This window comes from Pleurodeles waltl, chromosome 2_1 (assembly GCF_031143425.1).
Source record: "Pleurodeles waltl isolate 20211129_DDA chromosome 2_1, aPleWal1.hap1.20221129, whole genome shotgun sequence".
NCBI lineage: Eukaryota > Metazoa > Chordata > Amphibia > Caudata > Salamandridae > Pleurodeles > Pleurodeles waltl.
This window is the reverse complement of record NC_090438.1, coordinates 787,561,999-787,576,574: the sequence shown is the minus strand read 5'-3', so window position 1 is coordinate 787,576,574 and position 14,576 is coordinate 787,561,999.

Genomic DNA, 14,576 nt, shown 5'->3' with positions numbered 1-14,576 from the left:
ATAACCCATTCACTAAAATGGCAGCTGCAACTTGCTAGACAGCGTAGCCCTAGCCAATCACAGCATCTCTGCTGTCACGTGCATTCATAAATACGTTGCAAACATCCCAAAATCGTCACAAGCTCAGATATACAAATTTGTTTTCCCTTAAATATCTCCTAAACAACTGCATAGATTTTCACTAAATTAGCAGAAATTTAATCTGTGTAGCGAAACCTAGATTTCTGCAAAATTTCTTGTAATTCCATCCAATGGTTCGGGCTGCATACGTGTTTAAAGGTCCTCTGGGAATTAATATGGCAAACACAACTTTATTGACCTATCCTTTTTCTTAGCCCCGCTTAACAGATGACTCTGAAACTTTCATTGAGCAATAAGAATCACCAGGTTACTTTTTTGGAAAATGTAGTGGATTCCTCAAACAGTGCCAAAGATATAGGCAAGTCACAAAATGCTTTTTCTATGGAAACTAGGTGCTAAATTTAACTAACTACTGTGACCTCCAGTGGGTAATATTCACTGAGAAAACACAAAGGTTACAGGAACATTATAGTTAGATTCTGAAATTTCCCAAACAAAACCATAGAATAACCAAAAACTGTTATAGTTAGAGTTATCTAAAGTAACTATAACTCTCGCCCTAAGGTAACTATAACTCGCACCCTCACCATGCACAGGTATCTGATCAATAATTTTGCTGCAGATGTTACAGTGACTTTATCAGTGATGTTATCAAAGATGTCAAGAGAGCCATATTTTGTTGGGTAATAAGCAGTGCATGGCAAAGTTATAGTTACCTTAGGAAATGAGTTATAGTTACTTTAGATAACTAACTATAACAGGTGAATTTCTATGGTTTTGTGCAAACAAATTCAGAACCTAACTATAACGTCCCTGTAACCTGAATAGCTAAGGGTTTTTAAATTCTGTTTCCTACCCACACTGTCCCTCTAACCTTTCTTTTTTTCAGTGAATTTCTGTAGTTTTTTTAATACTATTGCCTAACTAGAAGATCTTGCACCCTTCACCATGCACAGGTATCTGATCAATAATTTGAAAATGACTAGAAATAACTAGAAGAACTCGCACCCTCACCATGCACAGGTATCTGATCTATAATTTTACTGCAGATGTTACAGTGACTTTATCAGTGATGTTATCAAAGATGTCAAGAGAGCCATATTTTGTTGGGTAATAAGCAGTGCATGGCAAAGTTATAGTTACCTTAGGAAATTAGTTATAGTTACTTTAGATAACTAACTATAACAGGTGAATTTCTATGGTTTTGTGCAAACAAATTCAGAACCTAACTATAACGTCCCTGTAACCTGAATAGCTAAGGTTTTTTTTAATTCTGTTTCCTACCCACACTGTCCCTCTAACCTTTCTTTTTTTCAGTGAATTTCTTTAGTTTTTTAAATACTATTGCCTAACTAGAAGATCCCTGTAACCTTTGCTGTTTTCAGTGAATTTCTATGTTTTTTTAAATATATAGTAATTTACGTTAACATACATTATTCTAACTACTTCCATGCACGACCTTCAGCCGTGCACGGATGTAGCTGGCCACTGGGCCTGGCCTATGGCCAGGCTCTAAGGCCAACACCCTATAAGCACCCAACCTTGCACCATGCACAGCCTCCGCACATGTACAACAGGGGTTGCCCACAAGGCCTGGCCTGCAGGCAGTCCCTGTGGCCAGGCCCCTAACCACCCAACCCTACTCTGCTCATAGCCCTTTGGCCGTGAGTGATGAGAGTTGGTCCCAGCCTCTCTCTCTCTGTGAGAGTAGGTGTAAGAGAGTGTATCTGGGGGTGAGAGTGGCTGTGAAAGTCTCTGTCTCGGTGTGAGATTGCATGCATCAGTGTCTTAGTGGATGCGTCATTGTCTGCACAGGTCTGCAGGTCTGTCAGTGGGTCAGTGACTGTTCCTCTTTCCTTGTGCATGTCATGTAGGTCAGCGCCCACCAGAAGAGGGACATTTGGCGTGCCATCGCCAAGGAGGTCCAGACCCTGGGGGCCCACCAGAGACGCGGCACCCACTGCCATAAGAGATGGGAGGGCATTCGCAGCTGCAGCAAGAAGACGGCGGAGGCTCAGCTGGGGCTGGCCTCCCAACGTGGGAGGGGTGCCCGTCGTACCATGACCCCCCTGATGTTACGGATCCTGTCGGTGGCCTACCCGGAGTTGGATGGGCGCTTGAGGGCATCACAGCAGACACAAGGGGGTGAGTACAACCTCATTCTGCGGAATTTGCGTGCAGTGGAGGTGTCTGGGTGGGGGAGGTGGGCTGTGGGTGTCCCTAGGCCAGGGCGAGTTCGGTAGGCAAGGCCCTTCCATAATGTAGGCCAATTGGCACTCTACCCCACCTCAGCAGAGTGCCAAGTCGAGGTATAGTTGCCTCTGTGGCATCCATGTGCGCCGATGTCCACCATTGCCATATAGGCGATATCCCAGATATTGCATGTGCAGAGGGCAGGAGCACGGCGTAATGCAGGGGACAGCTGCGTTTGTCTTGTCCGCCAACGGTAGTGGTATGCCATGCACTAAAACCCTCTTTCTTCTGTCTCCCCCCCTTTTTCTGCTCTCCCTGTCCTTTTGTACATCAGCATCAACAGGCGGAGGTACAGTGGCACCGGAGCACGAAGGAGCTGCATCCCACATGGCCATGGAGGGCCACACCACGGACTCTGAATGCACCAGTGGGAAGGAGGGCGAGGGGAGCTTCACATCGGCCACCGGATCACCAAGCAGCGACACGGACTCGTTCGACGATGTGGGCTCCCTTGTGGTGGCGGCACCATCTGTGCCCCCCACCTCTACAGGTACAGCCGTCACCTCCCCTACCAGCACCGCCCTCCCAGCAGCCCCTCAGCGTTCGCCCCGTGCCCGCTCACCCAGGAGGGTGGGCATCACCTTCACCCCAGGCACCTCAGGCCCTGCCCCAGTCACCCCTGCTGCCCTCAGTGAGGAGGCCATTGACCTCCTCAGGTCACTCACTGTTGGGCAGTCTACCATTGTGAATGCCATCCAGGGTGTAGAACGAGAGTTGCAACACAGTAATGCATTCCTGGAGGGCATTCATTCTGGTCAGGCTGTCCTTCAGCGAACCCTGCAATCTTTGGCCTCAGCACTCGTGGCAGCAAATGTCCCTGTGTCTAGCCTTCCCCTCCAACTTCCCCCACCCAGACCCAATCTCCTGTACCCCAGCCCATCCCAAGCACACCTACAGACCAGCATGCACACAAGTCAACACACACAAGTAGCTCAAGCAAACATAGGCACCACACACACCACAGGCACTCACACAAGGCTCACCCACATACAGACACAACAACATCGACTGCCTCCACTGTGTCCCCCTCCTCCTCTTCTCCCTCCTCCCTCCCAGTGTCGTCTACACACACACCTGCATGCACCACATCTACAGGCACCATGAATCACACCAGGACACCCAGCACCACAAGCCGCTCACGTGCACTCACCACCTCCGCTACCATTTACACGTCCCCTGTGTCCTCTCCCAGTGTGTCTGTGACGCACCCTCCCAAAGTACACAAACGCCGGCAATCACTCACCCAACAGCCTCCAGTACCTGCACCTGCACCCAAAACAGCTAAAGTGACACCTCCGACAACCACCTCCTCTTCCTCCACTCCCAGACCCCCTCCAGCTACCCATCCCAGTGTTCGTCAGAAACTGTCCCTCTGTAAATTTGACCTTTTTGCCCCCACCCCCCCTCCAATTCATCAGTCCCGTCGTAGCGCCTCAGACAAAAGCCTCCAATACCAGTGGAGCCTGTTCACGGTTTTTGGAGTGCACCGGCCACCAGGGCAGGCAGTAGGACCCGGAGCCAAGGCACTGGCAGCCCACCCCCTGTAAAGGCTCTAAAATTGGAGAGTGGACAACAGCACGTGTTAAGACTCCTGGTGGGGAAACAACTGACATGGGTTCCAAGGGGATTGGAGAGTCAGCTGTGACTCCACCAAAGGTGGGGAAGGGCCAGAGGAAGTCTCCCCAGCCTGTTGTGAGTGTCACGGCAGAGAATGCGCCATCATTTCCGGCGGTCGAGACACAACCGCGAGCACCGTCATTACTGGTCCAGAGACCACCGCCAGAGTCACAGCCCAGGAGGGCCCACGTTTCGTCACTGGTCAGGAGACCACCGCCACCGCCGGAGTCATTGCCCAGGAGGGCCCAAGTATCGTCACTGGTCAGGAGACCACCGCCACCGCCGGAATCATTGCCCAGGAGGGCCCAAGTATCGTCAGTGGTCCAGAGACCACCGCCGGAGTCATTGCCCAGGAGGGCCCCACTATTGTCACTGGTCCAGAGACCACCGCCAGAGACACAGCCCTGGAGAGACCCACTATCTTCACTGGTCCAGAGACCACCGCCAGAGTCACAGCCCTGGAGGGCCCCACTATCGTCACTGGTCCAGAGACCACCGCCAGAGTCACAGCCCAGGAGGGCCCAAGTATCGCCACTGGTCCAGAGACTACCGCCAGAGTCACAGCCCTGGAGGGCCCCACTATTGTCACTGGTCCAGAGACCACCGCCAGAGTCACAGCCCTGGGGGGCCCCACTATCGTCACTGGTCCAGAGACCACTGCCAGAGTCACAGCCCAGGAGGGCCCAAGTATCGTCACTGGTCCAGAGACCACCGCCAGAGTCACAGCCCAGGAGGGCCCAAGTAATTCACTGGTCAGGAGACCACCGCCTGAGTCAGTGCCCTGGAGGGCCCCGGCTGCCACAGCCCCGCTGGGCAATGATGAAACGTCATGCCACACACCAATGTCCAGTGTAGAAGACGTCATGCCACACACCAATGTCCAGTGTAGAGAACGTCATGCCACACACCAATGTCCTTATCAGAACCGCCATATCAAAGCACCGCTGAACAGGGCAAAGACCGCCATGGCAAAGCACCGCTGAACAGGGCAAAGACCGCCATGGCAAAGCACCGCTGAACAGTCCTGAACCGCCATGTCAAAGCACCGCTGAACACGGCAAAGACCGCCATGGCAAAGCACCGCTGAACAGGGCAAAAACCGCCATGGCAAAGCACCGCTGAACAGTCCTGAACCGCCATGTCAAAGCACTGCTGAACAGGGCAAAGACCGCCATGGCAAAGCACCACTGAACAGGGCAAAGACCGCCATGTCAAAGCACCGCTGAACAGGGCAAAGACCGCCATGTCAAAGCACCGCTGAACAGGGCAATGCACCGGGTAGGAATGAATGGACCGCCACCTCAGACATCCTTATCCCATGTGCAGCTGGGACAGTGACAGGACACGACCTTTCACAGGGAGACTCATCCAGTCTGGGCACCAGTCACCCCCAGTACCAGTAGAGACCTGCATTAACTTGAAAGACTGTGGCTTTGCACTCCCCAGGATGGAACAGTGGGCAAACCACCCACTGTAGAGACTTGAGAGACTGTGGCTTTGCACTCCCCAGGATGGCACAGTGGGCAAACCACCCACTGTAGAGACTTGAGAGACTGTAGCTTTGCACTCCCCAGGATGTAACAGTGGGCAACCCACCCACTGTAGAGACTTGAGAGACTGTGGCTTTGCACTCCCCAGGATGGCACAGTGGGCAAACCACCCACTGTATTGACTTGAGAGACTGTGGCTTTGCACTCCCCAGGATGGCACAGTGGGCAAACCACCCACTGTATAGACTTGAGAGACTGTGGCTTTGCACTCCCCAGGAGGGCATAAATGGGCATGGAGCCCCGTCGTGGATCTGGCTATGCAGTCATCCGACTGAGGTGCCCCCCCTTCCCTTCCCCCTGAGGTGCCTGTAGTATTTCTATCTGATGCCCCGGCAGTGTTCTCGGTCAGGTATCGTTTGTGGGCCTCGCCCATGCATTTTTGGACTGGTGGTGCACATTGTTATGTACATATCTGCACTACTTCTCGTGTTGTATATTATTATGACATGATTTTTAAATATATATCTGTATATTTTTGAATGACATGTATATTGGCACATTACATTGTTTGACCGATTTTCGCTTTGTGTATTCATTCTTCCGGGGGGATTGTGGGTTGTTACTGTGATTTTTGTGAATGCATTGGTGTGTATGTTGTAATATGCGAGGGTGGGGAAGTTTGGTGTATGTCCCCCTAACTTTTGCCTCCCCTCTCCCCCATGTCGTAGGTGCAGTACTCACCGTTGTCTGCAGCGCCTACGTAGCTGTTGGTCGTAGAGGAGCAGAAACACAAGGGCAGGGAGTATTTGTAGTTCCGGCTCCATGGATTCCTCCGTATGTGTTCCAGGACCCATTTCTTATGGCCAGGCTCTAAGGCCAACACCCTATAAGCACCCAACCTTGCACCATGCACAGCCTCCGCACATGTACAACAGGGGTTGCCCACAAGGCCTGGCCTGCAGGCAGTCCCTGTGGTCAGGCTCTAACCACCCAACCCTACTCCGCTCATAGCCCTTTGGCCGTGAGTGATGAGAGTTGGTCCCAGCCTCTCTCTCTCTGTGAGAGTAGGTGTAAGAGAGTGTATCTGGGGGTGAGAGTGGCTGTGAAAGTCTCTGTCTCAGTGTGAGATTGCATGCATCAGTGTCTTAGTGGATGCGTCATTGTCTGCACAGGTCTGCAGGTCTGTGAGTGGGTCTGTGAGTGGATTTGTAAGAGTCTGAGTGGATCTGTGAGTGGGTGCCTGAGTGGGTCTGTGAGTGGGTGCATGAGTGTCTGAGTGGGTCTTTGAGTAGGTGCGTAAAGGTCTGAGTGGGTGTGTGAGTAGGAGAAAGAGATGAAAAGAGAGACAGAAGGAGAAAGAGAGTGAGAGGGAGAAAGAGTTTTTTGGGCTTTGATGAATGATATACTAGGGATGAGATATTTCTGCACCAATTAAAAAGAAAAATTTAACTGTCAATTACAAACAGTAAGATCACCTTTCAGTATGATCCTTAAACATTTACAGTTGAAAATAAATGAAAGGAAGGAAATTACTAAGGATACACCAGGAGTCGAACGATCAACTATCTTTGTGAAGGTCTGTGGCCTTCACCAATAGGCCACAGGGTTTTCTTATTTAAAAACATTTTCTTGCCCTTTACAGCCTATCTGGGATGGTGGGGGAAGCCTCAAAGCCTCCTCCACAGTCCCTGCTCCTTATTTTTTTGTTATTATTTGCAGACCACCCACATTAAATTTAGAAAAAGCCCTGGGGAGGTGGTGGTTCCCAGGACTGTGGGGGGGGGCATGAGGCCCCCAATTTTAAAAGAACAATGCCCGAGTACCTCTTCCACCCGGGGGTTATTGAAAAACAAACTCATGACCCCGTGCTTGTTTTAAAAAAAATGTTACTACAAATTTTCAATGATGTTGCTATTAATGTTAAAAAAATGCTTTTTACCTCTGGAGTGGATCCCTCTGGGACTCCACCACCGGAGCTAAGGGGTCATGGATGGTGTCCCTACCCTGGCCTCTTTTTTTTTTGGGGTGGGGGGAACTCGGCTGAAGTCGAGTCCCAACATGGCTGCCAACACTTCCCGGTTTGAAGTATTGGCAGCCAACGGAGCTGTGCATTTTCCTGCACAGGCTTGTCATTATTCAAAGTTGTTGCGGCCAGAGATATTAAAATTTATTTTCTCTTGAATATCTCCAACACTACTGAATGGATTTGTACAATATGCGTACCTAAAACTAGCTTTCTGCCAAATTTGGTGTAATTCCGTCCAGCGGTTTGGGCTGTAGTCATGTCTAAAGGTCCTATTGAAATTAACATGGGAAATGCAATTTTTTCGACTCTCACTTTTTCTTAGCCCCCACTTGATGGATCATCCCAAAACTTTGCATGTACAACAAAGATCACATGGGCATTTTATTGGGACCATTTTGTGAACATTCGTCAAATAGTGCCAAAGATATAGGCAAGACAAAAAATTGCTCCATATCTGCCTATATATATATATATTCACTGGAAAAAAAACAAAGGTTACAGGAGCTTTATAGTTAGGAAGTAGAACTAGAGATAAAAAGAAAATGGAAATTCACTGAAAAAACATAGGTTATAGGGATGTTATAGTTAGCTTTACATTTCAAATGAGGAAAACCTTAGAAATTCACCAGTTATACCAGTCAACTAACCATAACTTGTGCCCTAAGGTACCTATAACTCACGCCCTCATAAATATAACTGGCAATTTTCTAAGGTTTTTCACATTTAAGATGTGAGCCTTACTATAACGTCCCTGTAACCTTTGGTGTTTTAAGTGAATTTCTATGTTTTTTTAAAATTCTAATTCCTAACTATAAAAGTCCCTGTATCCTTTGTTTTTTTCAGTGAATACCTATATTTTTTTAATGTAGAATAATATTTATTACTACACATTAATCTAACCACTGCCATCCTCAGGCCCTGTGGCCAACCCCTTATAAACACCCATCCTTACACGGTGCACAGCCTTCATCTATGTGCAGCGGAGGTTGCCTGCAAGACCTGGCCTGCAGCAACCCCATGCTGTACATTGCCCTTTGGCCGTGCATGGTGGGCTTTGCCTGCTGCTCCTCTGGGTGTGAGAATAGGTGTGAAAGGGCATATCTGGGGGTGAGAGTGGTTGTCAGAGTGTCTTCTGGGCGTGAGAGTGCCTACATCAGTGTGTTAGTGGGTGCATCAGTATGTGCACAGGACTTTGAGTGGGTGCATGAGGATGTCAGTGACTCTTAGGTGGAGGGGACACCCCCTCCTCTGAGATGCCATTGAGGGCCCTCTGGACCTCCACCCCAAGTGTCGGCTCTTGCTATGTCCCAGGATACCCACCCCCAGGGAGATAGCTTTTTGTTTAGCTGAAATCTCCAACCAAGCACAAACAAACAAAGATTGCTTCCTGCAAGTGAGAGCTGCCAAACAGCTCTCACTTGCAGGAAGCAGTGTTTTCACCTGTCATCTGTCTTCCCTGCATGCACATATGGGTGTGGGGAAGACAGATGGAAACATTGCTCCTGCAGGCAGGGAGCTGGGTTGTATGACAGAACTAGTGCGGTCAGAACCACAACCACGTCAGTTCTACGCATGCCTTTATAAAAAGCATTGTGGTTCTGTCATACAACCCCCACACACCCTGAGGCCCCAAACTACCCCACCCCTAATAACTAAACTACCCCGACCCCCCACCCACCCTAAGCCCTAAAACCAAACTACCCTGACCCCCAAACCTGCCCCTAAAAACCAAACTACCCCAACACCCCCTCCACCCTGAGCCCTAAAACCTTCCCCCACCCCTAATAACAAAACTACCCTGACCCCCCACTGTATTGCTACATACACTACGTAAATGTATTGCTACATACACTACGTGCATGCGGCAGCACTACGTGCAAGGTAAACAGTGGTGCAGAGTGTGGACCATTGGCCTCTGCTTTCATTGGCCTTCGCTTCCATTTTGGTTCACGACTCCATTTTGTCGAGTCTGGTTCGGTGCGTAAGGCACTGTTCTGTGTTTTTCCACAAGCTTCGGCAAGCTGAAGGGTGGGGTGTTTTTCTGCTCAACTTCGCTCCATCTGCCTGGTACGAAGGGCGCTATTTACATTCCACGAGCTATCAGTTAGAACAACAGGGGGATGCGCCTGTACACAAGGAGGAATGCAAGCTTCACCTTGGAGTCCTCTCCTGGGAACTTGGCCCGTTCTGAGGAGACGTCTCGAAGGGTGAACAAGGTACCGCCGATTGCACAATTTGTAAAGGAGGGGGTCTTTTTCTAGAAAAGACTCCTGGGCGTTAGTAAATACTATAAAAGTTGGGGGCCTAGATGGGCTGGTTTAGGAACTCTCTTCTGGGTTGGACGCAACGCCAGGAGGACTGATTGTCCCGAACAGAGGCTCCCTGTGTCAGCTGATTTGGGTTCCCCAGCTTTGTGTACGGCGGAGGGATGCAGACGCTCTTTTCGGTGAAGCTTTTCAATTTATTAAGTGTATTGTGTGTGCGCGCGTAATGTGTACTTATTCTTGCAGTCATTTTCATGCTATTGAGCATTGAAGTATATTGTGTGTGCGCGCGTAATATGCACTTACTCTTGCAGTCATTTTCATGCTATTGAGCATTGAGGTATATTGTGTGTGCTCGTATTATATGCACTTACTCTTGCAATTATTCACAGAGTGCTTATATCTTTATCATTATTCTCATGTTATTCTCCTGATGTATATATATATATATTAGTGTGGTTTAGTTTTGCTAGCTGAGAACTTGCCCCTTAAATAAACTTGATTATTCTACTTACGAAGGTGTTTGAGAGTGATTGCTTTACATGGTGCCTTAAAATATCCTGAAGTGCATAGTTTTGATATTCTGAAGAGTAAAGCAGCACAAATTGGCGTAGTCGTTTGCAGGATTCGAAAAAAAAAAAAGGGAAAATGCTTAATAAGATCAAAGCGAGCTCAAAAGCAGGTTCTCAGGTAGCAAATCCAGACATAGAGATACCGGGGTGGGAAACTGCTCCGTATAAATTATTAGCTCAGGAATGGTCACGTTGTGCTGGTTTGTGTGAAAATTGGAATGCGTGTATGTTAAATGTGGAACCTGAAGATCTTCTCATTTGTTTACGGAAAGTGTCGATTGACAAGGGAAGGGAGGTTTGTGCGTTGGGGAGGCGAGGCTGGATCTTGCTTTCTGCGTACCGAAAGTTGTATGAAAAATGTTTACAGTTACAAAAAGATCACGAGCAGCTGGAGAAGGAGTTAGTGGAAGCCCGAAATTCCTCTACCATGCTAGCTTGTCAAAATAAATTATTAAGTGATAAGTTGGAAATGTACCAACTGGTTGCAGAGAGAACGGCTGTTAGCGTAGCTAAATATAAACACAAGAAACGAAGAGGGAAAGTTAATAAAAAGAAGGTGCATTTAGCTATCTCTCAGGCAGGATTAGCCTTTGACCCTGAATTTTGGGATGGAAACATCTGGGATACATCTGATTTTTCAGATGGGTCCGGGGGCGATGACTGCCAAGATGTTAGACAGGAGAAGACAGAGCGCAGGAATGTTGTCCGTGCGCAGCCCATATATCGGCGAAAGTTACAGCATAGCCCAGCTAATCCTGGAGGGGTGATGTTGGATGCCCTAGAGGATTATACACAGCAAGAACTAAGTGATGTGATAGACAGATTTCGACAGAGGTCTGGGGAAACATTGCTTACGTGGTTGGTGCGGGTGCACGATATGGGGGGCCAGGGGGTCCAATTGGATCACGGCGACGCCCCGAGGCTTTGTATGTTAAGTACAGACCCGGTTATTCAAAATGAGTTTAGAACCTATCCAGGGAATGGTCCCATGACCAATTTGTTAGAGCTGGCGGCGCAAGGGTGTGCTCAGAAGTATCCGACAGAGTCAGACTGGCCGCCTAATGATAAACCTTGGTATACTTTGAGAGATGCAGTACAGAGATTGAAGGAGGAAGGGATGAAAACAGCTATCTTTATGGGTAATGCCCATGATTTGATGAATGGAATTTTAAGTGTGTCTGTGCGAAACCGGCTGATTAGGGCTGCTCCTCCTGCATATAAGCATGTCATCATGACTTTGTTAATTAATCAGACAGGTAACCCATTGTCTCAGGTGGTAGAAGCGGTGCGTGAGTTAAGCGATTTAGGAGAATGGGCTAAGCCAGAGAGGAATTCACGGTCTGAGAATCGTACTGATAACAACAGGGTGACAAGGCGAGACATGTTTCAGGCCTTGATGCGAGATGGGGTGACCAGGAATGAAATTGATGGGATAAGCACCAAGGACATGTGGGAAATGTATCACAAACGCGGTTTGGATAAAAAGGAGGGGAGTAGGAAAGGGAACAAGAAGGATAACAAAGTGGTGAACCAGAGAAAGGCAGGAGGGGAGGAGCGTGAGGGTGAAAAGGGAGAGAGAGGGAGAAAACCCCACAGTAGAGAGAGATCCCCAGAGGACGGAAATTGGGAGGAAGAGCACCGAAGCGCAGAGGGAACCCGGAGCAGGGAGAGAGACCGGGAACTGACAGGTTCTGGGAAAACTCGAGGAAGAGAGTGGGAGAGGGAGCTGGTAAGCTCAGAGAGGTTGCGAAGCAGAGACAGGGAGGAGGAGTTCCCTGAGAATTACCGCAAACTGTATCCAGATTTGACTTGGGCAGACTCTGATGTGCGCAGAGTGAAAATAGATTAGGAAACTGGCCAAACTCCGGTGCAGGGATGGGCTCGCAAAGATAACAGACCTCATGTCAAAGTAGAAATTTATTGGAAGCGTGGAAATGTTCAAAAAGTTCGAGCCCTCGTTGACACCGGAGCGGAGGCCACCTTGATTCATGGCAATCCAAGAAAATTCAGGGGACAGTACTTTACCATTACGGGATTGGGCGGAAAAGAAACCCCGGCAGTGCAGATAGTGGTTCCCATGAAAATAGGGGGACTTCCAAAGAGAGAATACACTGTCCTGATTGTGCCCATTCCCGAATACATTATTGGAATTGACATTTTGAAAGGGATGACCCTACATTTGGAAGATGGATGTTATCAATTTGGTTCCAAAAGATTTATATCAATAGCCGCCGCAAGGGTGGGGCTGTTGAAGATTCCTCCGGTAACACTTCCCCAAGCTACTAAAGTGATTCAAATGAAACAGTACAGAATACCGGGAGGACATGAGGAGATTAGCCAGACCATACATGATTTACTAGAGGCCGGGGTAATAGTTCCCATCACCACTGCGTGGAATAATGCCCTCTGGCCTGTTCGTAAAAGTGATAACAGTTGGAGGATTTGCATTGATTATCGCCAATTGAATAAACATACACCTCCTCTGACTGCAGCGGTCCCAGACACCATTACCTTGATTGAGAACATACAGAAACACAGTGGGACTTGGTATGCAACCATTGACATTGCCAATGCCTTCTTTACGATACCAATAGCTACTGAGAGCCAGCCTCAGCTGGCATTCCAATGGGCGGGGCGTCAGTACACCTTCTGTAGATTACCCATGGGGTATTTACATAGCCCCACTATCTGCCACCGGCTGGTGGCAGAGCATTTGGATGAAGTACCAGTGGTTCCTGGAGTGCAAATTTCCCACTATATAGATGACGTGATGATGCAGGGAGAGACGCAAGAACAGGTGCAAATTCAGCTAGACAGGGTGGTGGAACACTTGCAGAATCAAGGGTGGGAGATTAACCCCGAGAAAGTGCAGGGACCGTCTCAGAGCGTGAAATTTTTGGGCATTCAGTGGAATCAGGGACACAGAGAAGTGTTGCCAAAAGTGAAACAAAAGATTAAGGAATTCGCAGTACCGCGAGATCGGAAGGAAGCCCAGAGTTTTATTGGACTATTCGGGTATTGGAGACAACATATACCCCATTTGTCTCAGATTTTGGCCCCATTGTACAAAGTTACACGAAAGAAAAATGCGTTTGAATGGGGAGAGCAGGAGCAGCGCGCGTTTGAATTGGCGAAAGACGCCATTCAGCATGCTTTGGATTTGTGGCCGATTCGAGAGGGAGACATTGAATTGAATGTGACAGTCCAGGGGCAGTATGCCAATTGGAGTTTATGGCAAAAACAAGGAAGAAAGAGGGTGCCCCTGGGATTTTGGACAAAGAAGTTACCTGAGGCAGGAGAGCGGTATACTCCCTTTGAGAAGCAGCTGCTGGCCTGCTATTGGGCCCTGGTTGATACTGAGCAAATTACACTGGGACACAATGTGATTTTAAGGCCTGAAATTCCCATCATGCAGTGGGTGATGAGTTCCCCAAAAACTCATAGAATTGGACATGCGCAAGAAGCCAGCATTATAAAATGGAAATGGTATGTCCAGGACAGGGCACGAGCGGGTCCAAAAGGGACCGCCGTTTTGCATGAGCAGGTAGCGCAGGCTCCAGTGGAGAATTCCGAAATGTTGCATGATGTACCTTCAGTGTGTGAATCCCCAGTAGGGTGGGGCCAGCCGTTCGCAGACTTGTCTGCAGATGACAAAAAACATGTGTGGTTCACAGATGGTTCAGCAAAATATGTTGGAGCGAAAAGGCACTGGAAGGCAGTGTCCTATAATCCTGTTACCAAGAAGCTTTTGACAACTACAGGACAGGGAAAAAGTAGCCAGTATGCAGAGCTTTATGCCGTGTATCAGGCTTTAAAACAGGAGCTACCCGGAAAATGTCACATTTATACAGATTCCTGGTCTACCGCCAATGGGTTAGCTACTTGGCTTCCCACGTGGCATGCACATCAGTACAAAATCCATAACAAAGAGGTATGGGGGAAGGAGTTATGGCAGGAGATCTGGGAAATGTTACCTCAAAGCACCGTGACTGTCTATCATGTGGACGCTCACTGTCCAACTGATTCATTAGACCGATGGTTCAATTGTCTTGCAGACGATCGAGCCAAGATTCAAGAGGCTGAAGTGGAGGCGCAGAGTTCTGATTTGGTGGGAATGGCTAAATGGGCACACCAGAAATGCGGACATCTTGGAGAAAAGGCTACTCACAGGTGGGCTGAGATTAGAGGGATGCATCTTCCCCTAGATTTGATTAAAACAGCGATCATTGAATGTCCCATTTGTCAGCATGCACAGCACAGACCGGTCCCACAG